The sequence below is a fragment of the Rissa tridactyla genome, chromosome 5, assembly GCF_028500815.1.
Source record: "Rissa tridactyla isolate bRisTri1 chromosome 5, bRisTri1.patW.cur.20221130, whole genome shotgun sequence".
NCBI classification, from domain to species: Eukaryota; Metazoa; Chordata; class Aves; order Charadriiformes; family Laridae; genus Rissa; species Rissa tridactyla.
In genome coordinates, this window is record NC_071470.1 from 70,426,143 (window position 1) to 70,435,681 (window position 9,539).

Below are 9,539 nucleotides of genomic sequence, written 5' to 3' on the forward strand. Positions count from 1 at the left end.
CGGCCCCCCCTTCCTCCTCCCTTTCCCCCTCCCGCCGCCTCTGCACATGCTCGCGCCGCCCGGCGCGCGGGGGCGCTGTGGGCATGCGCGGCCGCCCCGCGCCTGCGCCCGAGCCAGAGCCGTTGGGCCGGGCCGGGGCGCGAGGCTCCCCTCAGGGTGCGGCCGTTAACGGCCGGGCAGGGAGCCCGCCCCACGGCGGCCCTCCCTCCCGCTCCCGAGGTCCCGTTCGGGTCTTCACGCCCAGAGCTTGAAGGGAATCGACGTACCGGAGGCAGAGAGCGAGGTTGAGGGGAAAAACCCTGGCAGACAGGGTCTCGGTGACCCTCCGCCGCGGCCCTGACATCGGAAAGGGGTGAGCAGCTGCCTGCTTTCAAAAATCCTTCCCAACGTTTGCATACAGCCACGGAAGGGTAATTATTTTCGGCAGTTGCTGTCAGTATGTCAGATAATGAGCTGTCCATGCATCTAAGCAGCTGTGGAAGAGGGGTAACAGTTTCAAACTATAAGAGAGTAGGTTTAGATTAGATATCAGGAAGAAATTTTTCACTGTGAGGGTAATGGGGCGCTGGAACAGGTTGCCCAGAGAAGTTGTGGCAACCCCGCAACTTCTTCAGGTGTTCAAGGCCAGGCTGGATGGGGCTTTGAGCAACCTGGTCTAGTAGGAGGTGTCCCTGCCCAATGAGCATTACGGCCCCTTCCAATCTAAACCATTCTATGATTCAGGCCTACAGAACTGGGACTTGTAGGGACAATGCTGGAATGTCAGTTTCAAGTTTTCTTCTGTCACACCTGTCTCTTTTAGGGCGCATAGGTTTTGAAATTAGCCAAATTTGTAATGCAGCATTTGTTATTCCCTTGTCAATATGAGGTATATCACTGTCAGAGTCTGCTTGCAAACCAAGTACATATCAAGACTGTCTTGATCTAGCCTGGTCTGAGAGGTTTAGGACAGAATTGATATTCTGCTTTACAAATACTGGTCTTTAACCATTATACATACTCTTCATTGTGTTTCACAGTAATAAACAGAAGAGCTTTAGCTGAATAGGAGGCATTATATTTTCATTACAGACCAAAAAAAAAAACCAAATTAAATCACATTGCCAATGAGACTTTAAACATAAAGCCACTTTTCCAAAAGGAACTCTAGACTGAAGGTTTTCTGTTCAAACTGATTTGGGCCCCCTTGTGCCTGTACATTGTAAAAGTCTGCCCTACTCCTTTTTAACAGAAGCCTACTGAGCGCTGTGCAGCACTACACAGACGGTACACAATTGCACATGCATGCTCCTCACCTCCATCAGTGTGGAAAAGCACTTCTCTGCTACATCTCAATTTCCATCTGACCATCCACAACTACAGCTATCTTGGCACTCCTGTTCACCTTCTCCTCCACCAAGTCTGATTTCCAATCCTCATTTTCCGCCTTAGGCATATTACCACGTACTGCTCCACAGGTCTGTCTCCTGTTCCTTATGCATTTAAACTGTGTATTTCTTTCCTCTGCATCTTTGCAGAATCAGCTTCCTTTCCTAAGGAAATAAGGCCTTTCAAGGGTCTTTAGGCCCTAGAATAGGTTATGTACAAATCATAGTTTTCCAGGATATATAACATGGGTGGTTATTTTCCCCACAGGTGGCACAAACATCTCCCTGACAGTAAAGGTAGCCCTAAAAATATCAGGGCTGTGCCCTGAAGCATGGAAACATTGCAGATACTTTCCTTCCAAAAACACGTCAGGCGACATTTAATAATAGATGGTGCTACCAGCAGCATCTTATGTAAGTGGCCACTACTGAGGTGTAAACTTAAAACTTAGCCGTCACTTTGTAATAAAGCACACATCATAGCAGATTCGAGGTCTTGCCACATGGTAAGCTTGCCAGACATTTAATAAGGCAAACATTTGGCTGTCATTAATGACAGAATTTGCTACTAGTTTACATTAAGCAATATGAAAATTAAGTTCGTGTGCTGTTTAAATGAGAGGTGTCACTTTTAGGTCTTTTGTTTATCTTTAAAAGGAAGCATTAAACTACATGGGGAAAAAATATAATTTATTATGTAGCTGATATCCATGTTGCTGCTAGAAAGCATTCAGTGTTTGCATATTAGAAAATGTAACCATTTTAATGTTCTAACATACAAGCAAATTGTACCAACAAAGATCTAAAGTTACAATCTCATAGAGGGTGGATGATGGAAGTTCACATTTCATAGGCCTTTGGACTAGATCGGAGATAGCAGTTGACAATATGAAATAAATGAAGACTACCTATAACAAAGAAAAGAACAAGTCAAAAAAAGGGTAGAATATTGTGAGGAAAAAGATTAAAGCGTTCATGGCAAAAATTGCCTTGTTTTAGGCTGGAAATAAGTATAGCTGGATGAGAGTTTTAACCCTCCTTTCTAGTTCTTTTGCAGCCTGGCAGACCTAAGTGCTGTCAGCTTCATCTTTAGTGCTTAATTAGTCCTGATTTCACGTGCTCATGCTTTCAGTTGATTTTTTTTCTTCCTCTTTCCATGGTTTTAAGTTAAAATTCAGAAGAAGAAGAAAACCTCTTGCCATGATCCCTTTCATGGAGAAGAGCAGACGGGTTTTTTTTTTTTTTTTTCAAAACATAGGCCCACTGTCAACTGAACAAAAGCCCTATAAACCAAAGCTGCTTTGTACATCTCAGTATCTCCTTCATGGTGGAGTCATTGGATGACATGGCGACCACTTAGAGGTGTTCTAAAGATAGACTTTAGGTAGTCCCTTCTGTAATGCTGATGTTCATTTGCCTGCCACCTGCAGTCCTCTGTTTATTCAGATTTTCTCCACTCTCTGTTTGGACTCCACAGGACAAGTGTTTCTGCACCCCTTAATCTACTCTATTTATGCAGCTCCCACTTCTCACTTTTTCTTCTAACGAGCTGAGCTGTACAGCCATTTTCTGTGGATGTTCAGCAGCACCTCTCTGGGAGGGAGTCATGGCAAGTGCTCTCTGAGTGTAGAGACCTCTTGCTTCTCTGCAGAGAAAAACAGCACTGGTTTGAGATAACCACAATGGCATCTTCATTTCTTTCTCTGCTGCTGCTTCTTTTTGTTTGTTTTATTTTGTTGGTTTTTTTTTTTAATGAAACTAGATTAACTCTTCATATAGAAAACTATTTTTCTTAAGAACAGCTCTTTTTGGTTTACCTTAAGCTAGTTGGAAATATTAAACTTCAAAATGAAAAAAGCAGGGCCACCAAGGGATTTGTATCAGTTCTGCTGAATTATTTTTTAAGTTATATAAGTTACACAGCCATTAAAAAAAAATAGTGTCCCTTTTCATCCACTCATGAGGTAGACCTGCAGTCAATTCAAAACTGCTATTGCTGGGATACTGCTGTGCAATAAGATGGGGTCAGCAGTTCAACAGATGCTTCTCTGCTCCTTTTGCATATAGAAAGCTGAGGTCCACATTGCTTTTTAAACATCGGTCCTCAAAAGACTGTAGCCTATTTAATTCTATATGCTAAGCTTACTGCCTCTGGTTGTTCAGATGAAAGGGGAAAGTTACACTGATTCAGACCCAGAAGTATGACCCAGAAGAGATGACCAAGAAATGACCCAGAAGAAATAAGGGAGTGAGGGTCCCACGACCCTTCTGTCAGTCAGTCCATTCTGTAAATCATTATTAATGAAGTAGCAGTAACTCTACAGGTGTAATTAGGGTTTTTTCCTTCCTAGGGTAGACTTGCAGAACATACAGACTATTTTGTGAAAACTCTAGGGACAGGGCAACAGTAAAGACTATTGATAATTTCTAAAATAAAAGTGGCAATATTTTTGTTTTCTTTGCTTTTTTGTGTCTTTTTTTTTTTACATGAACTTTTAATAGACTCCATATTGTGTTTATAGAGACATAGAAAAGCATGCCATTTTTGCTGTGCAGTATTCCATCATCACTAAATTAATCTACAGTTTAGCCTAAGGAAACAAGCTTTACTGAAACCTAGTTACCTGTGTGTCCGCCCACCTCTCTATCATTCCTTTTCTTTTGACATTGTTTGCCAATTTCATCTCGATTTTATAAAAGGGTAGAAATCTCAAAGATAAGTTCCTACAAGTTTCAAGAATGCAAGCGTCAGAGCAGATGAGACCTACACCAGTGTGTGTCCCTACCAGAAAGCAGATATTTTTTACACTGACCCACAGCAGCCAGCTGATGTATCGATATGCATATAGCTGTGTCCCAGCTACATCAATGCTATTTCTTAGATGACTTGCTTTCTCCCCGGCTAAAAAAGAAGGTTATTTCAGATATATGGAGATGTAGTGGAAAACTGGTGTCACTATTGGGATTAGAAGACATGAGGAAGGGTGATGGGGCAGCAGCAAAAGGATCGCATGACCACAGAGGATACAGCTGGGATTACAGAGATAAAGATGACAAGAAAACTTCCATATGGAGCACAAATCCATGGTAAAACAAGCATTACAGTAGAGCTTGCTTTGCATATAGCTATGGAAAACATGAAGCTGTGTGACACACGTTAAAAGCACTTAGAAGACATCCTAATGGAAGCTCTGCTTGGTCTCGCATACATAGCGTGTTGCTATTTAATTGTAAACCTATAAACTCAAGGAAGCTCTAAGCATAAAATTATCCAAAATAAAGATAGTCTGTAGAAATCAAACACAAAATCCAATCCCTATGCTTGCTAAAACTACCAGTTGGATTCTAGGATGTTCATTGTCAGCCTGCTACAAGGGATGTTACTGGCTGCTGCTTTACATATTACTCAAGCTGTCTCTGCCAGCAGGAAGGAAATTCCTGATGGGACGTTTGGGATGGATATTTTGTTGTATGTATTTGTCCCAACAGCAATCACTTCACTAACATGACTCTAAAACACTTGAACAGTCTTGCTTTTGCAAGCTCTCATAGGAAAAAACGTATTACGTTGTGAGCCGAGAGCTCAAAGATTATTGCTGGTGGAAAAATATCACTCAGAATGGTGAGAAGTTGGAATATTCTGGACAGCATTATATCCTTGAGTCGCTGTACCCCAGTGCAGAGCAGACACAAAAGTCAGGAGACCAGTTCCTCATCTATCCTGCCAATGGGGTGTTTTGGCAGTTGACCGAGTTGGACAGATCCAAAATGGAGAAGGCTATTTTGACACGCTACTGATAACTGGAACAGATCTTCAGTCCCAGGAAACTGCAGGTAGCAATACCCCAAGTGGTCCAAGAAAGGACCACTGGATATCTATTTCATATATGACAAAGCAAAAATTGTTTCCGCAAGTCCTATAAAACTTTATACCAAAGGTACAAAAATATGACAGAGAAGTAGCGGAGGATGGCACCAGTGCTTTCAATCCCTGCCACTGGGAGGTGCTGGTCAAACAGGCAGTCAATCCTAGAAAGGAAGTCAGTATTCACACTTTACAGGGGCAGGCAGCCCATCTCCCACAGCCACTCCTGCCTGCAGGGCAGGGGCAATACACCTTCTGGACCCCAGGCTGGGGATCAGGTTACCTTGGCATGCACAAGCGAGGCTCTCCAGCTTTCAGAGTTATTTTTGCAAGGATATGGGACGTAATTTAAGGTCTATAAGTCTGATGATTCATGTGTTTCTATTGCCAAGGATAAATACCAGATAAATAAAGGTTCCATCTGTGAAGAATTCCGCATTTGGTATCTTCAAGTCAAAGTTTCAGACTTCTTGTTGCCCCCAAATGCAAGGTTTCTGTGCTATCAAGACACATGGCTAGTGTCAGCTTAACTCAAACTTACTTAAACTTTCTGTCTACCCCTTGATTTTATTCATGCTGTAAGCTACTAAAGCAGCTTATATTTTACAGTAAAGTCCTTTAAATTGCATGTCTAATCCTAATCTTTTCTGAATTCATTCTATCTTCTTTATAATTTCGCCTTAATGGCATACAAGTTAGAAGAAAAGAAAACCTTAAACCAGAAAACAAACACACGCCCTCCTTTCCTTAAAAGTACAATGCTACTTTGCTTGTAAAGTAAAAAGCCCAAGAAGCTTCTGATCCTCAGCATTGCAGGGGTTGTAACGCCACTAATTACACAGGAGTTATGTGATTAGAGCAGGAGAGCAATGCAATGCTGAAGCAAGCCTGTCAGGGGCAGGATTTTACCCTTGAATAAATTTGTGTTGCTTTTTAAGAAGGAAGGAATTATATGGATAATAAAGGAGGAGTTTTTAGGAGTTTGTTGCGGTATGTTAGATATATTTTAAAATATAGCAGTTCAAATATTTCAGAAAAAAGAACCTGAGTTACAATAAGTGTGAAAGAGGACTTTACCTCATTTTCACTCAAAAATACATGTAATGTATGTGGAATGTTGATTTTCTTAACTTAGACATAGCAGAAAACAGAATGCTCACACAAGACATTTCTGATACAGGAAAACCCTTTGGGAACTGTAGTGTTTCGCAAGAAGAAATTTCTTACAGAGACTATCTAGTCTTGTTTTCAAAGAAAAATGAGAAAAGAATCATCCTCAAAGACAAAGTTATCTTTCATAGCATGTTATTTCAGCATTGGAAACTACTTTTCGTATAGGAACATCCAAGCTCAGCAATTAGTAAATGTCTTCATGTGGACAGTGCCCGAGTGAGAATCTCTCAGAACTGGTATAGAAGACAAGATTCAGAGAAGAGATGTGCTGAAAGCAGAAGAGTGGCGGGTGAAAAATCAAGCTATTAAGGTTTTTCTCATAAAGTAACAACTTCAAACACTTCAAAGTCCTCTCTGTGTTTATAACGAAGACTGAATATTTTGTGTCACCTCCTTCTACCGCTGATACTTGTAATAAGTGAAAAGGGGCAAGGCTGCAGTGATTTTGGTTTTATAGAATTTCATTAATCATTTAAATGGAAACAAAGACATTCACATCCAGCCTCATTGTGTTCCCATTGGCAAGAACTGTCAAGCCTTGAACAGTTACTCCAGGTTTGGCTCCTCTTGCATTGTAATAGCCTCGGCACCAAATACTTTGCATTGGAAATTAGTCACTTACTACAACAGCGGAATGAAAAGGATCTGTATGATTTGGATTTTCTCCAAACCACAATTAAACTTAAAAAAAAAAAAAAAATCAAGCCAATTTTCTCCAGTGAAAAAAACCATACATTATTCATGTCTTATGTATTGTTAATCTCCAGGTTTTGGGGATGGGAGATTCTTTCTGTGTTCTAGGTTTTAGTAATCATACTGCTTTTGATTTAGTGCCCTCTTCTGCTTGATAATGAGAGTGCAGTTGCCCAATGGTTAAATATTCTCAATTAGCTCTCACTGGAGAATAACATTTCCCAGTAACTACTGAGAAATAAAATAGCCTTAAGGAGGAAGAAAGATGACACGAAAAAAAATAAATCACATTATGGGAAGGTGATCAACAAATAGCCACAGACCTCAATAATTTAATTTAATTCCAGAGAGGGAAAAGGAAAGAGGGAATATGATCTTGATACATATTACTGTCTCTCCTCTTCCACTTGTTCTCTATATTTTCCCCTTTAATTTAATTGGTTTGCATACTGCAGTCAACACCGAACTGAGAAGACAAACTACGAGCAGCTGAACTTCCTGAGAGCACAGAAACTATAGCAATGTGTAACACTTCCCCTAGGGCGCAAGCAGAGTTCACACATATATCTTTTGGAAGATCATTGAGTCATGAAGGTTTAAAATAACAAAAGCTATTTATCACTGAACAAGCAAGATTTTTAGGTAGTTAGGAGACACCAAATCTGCGCATGAAGCCTATACAAATAAGTAACAGACCACATGAAAAAGAGTTTTCTATTCCACGGAAGCTTCTCATTTGTTTGATATACAGGAGCTGTTGAACATCAATCGCAAACAGCCTTTCAGAGCTTGCTAAAGCCATCATTTGAGTTTGGTAACACATCAGGAGGAAGTGGAGAGCATTTGCAGACAGCTGAACCACTAAGCAAATCATGCTGTTTCAACAACCTGTTTAATTACCTGTAGTTCAAGCAAATAGCAGGAACAGCTCCAGTTTTAGCCCTTCTTCCCATCCCAATAAAGTTGGAGGAGGCAACATCTCCCACAGCATCCCAAAGAAGTAAGGACCAGAATACAGGAGAATCCAGTTACCTACGATGACATTTGATGCCTTTCACACTGGGATAGACCTTGTTTCCATCGTCCTACGCACCTTCCATCTTCTGCAGCAGGTGATCAGGGCAAAAGCAAAGCATACAACCAAGAACTTTCCTAAGAGCAGAACTGCCTGTCTGGCAAGAGGGGCAGCAGTCTGTGGAAATGAGGTAATCCATGGGCGGCAGACCAAGTGATGTTAGCTCCTGTGTCCTTCCACACAAAATGCCTTCTGTCCCTGCATGTTTCCCCCACCCCACACACACCTGTGCCCTCTGAGCTCTCCTGCAGCATTGCTGGCTCAGTCTTTCACCCCCAACCACGAGCTGAGAAGAAACAGCATCTGCAGTAGCTAATTGTGGCCACTGAAGTGCCACTCAGCTGCATCATATGTGTGCATTTGCTCACCTGCTGGCAAACATCACAAAATAAGCTACTGATCTCCTCAGTCATCACCAAACTGGCAGGAACTTTGAGTCCTTCCTATCTCTCTGGTAAAACAGAATTTGGGGTTGGCTAGTTGGTTCAAAATTTATGAGGGAGAGGAAATGAGAGAGACCAACTGGTGGGGGAAAAAACACAGCCTTGGTTCTTGGCTTGGTTTGGGTTTGTTGGGGTTTTGTGGGTTTTCTCCCAGAAAAACATATAATAAATTGTATTTTATTCCATCATCAAAGCTTGCTGCACAGGCACAAGAAATCCTGCTTAAAGTATTTCACTCTCAGATTTTCTAAATTTTGAGTACCAACTTGCAGTGTGAATGAACTTTTTAAGTAGTTTTCTCATGTTTTTAAGAAGCAAATTAAAATAAAATTTTAATTCTATATTTATGTTAACACAGGCAAAGAGTAAAACTGGAACTCTTGGATGGACTTCATCTGTCTCCAGCATTTCAGCTAATTGAAGTGCTGCTAGCAGCAACAGGCTATCATCCTTCATGTGAACTAGCGCTAGAGGGAGGTGAAACGCTTTGCCAGCTGCTTCCGCAGATACTTGCTGCCTGCAGAAGAGCAATTTGCAGTTTGGACAAATTCAGGAATCCCAAGTTTTACTCAGCTTTGAAGTGTGTTGTCAAGAGCAAACCTTTTCCCCCCATCTCCTTCAGCCTTGCATTGTGTCTGCTCTCTGCTGTGATCTTCTTAATGAGCCAAAACTCTTTCACCATTTTCTATGGTTCAGCCTTTGTATAGCAACTCAAAAATTCACTTTTCTGGACGTGAAGGACAGAAAAATACTAATCTGTGTGGTAATTAGACTCCATGCTAACATGACTGATAAAAGCGATCAATGATGGCTAGAAACCACCTAACCCAGCAAGACAAAGAACTTCTGATTAAATAACAAGGCATTCTGCACACGGTTATTGACTATTTATTTTGAAGAGCAGCCATCTGTGAATTGCAAAA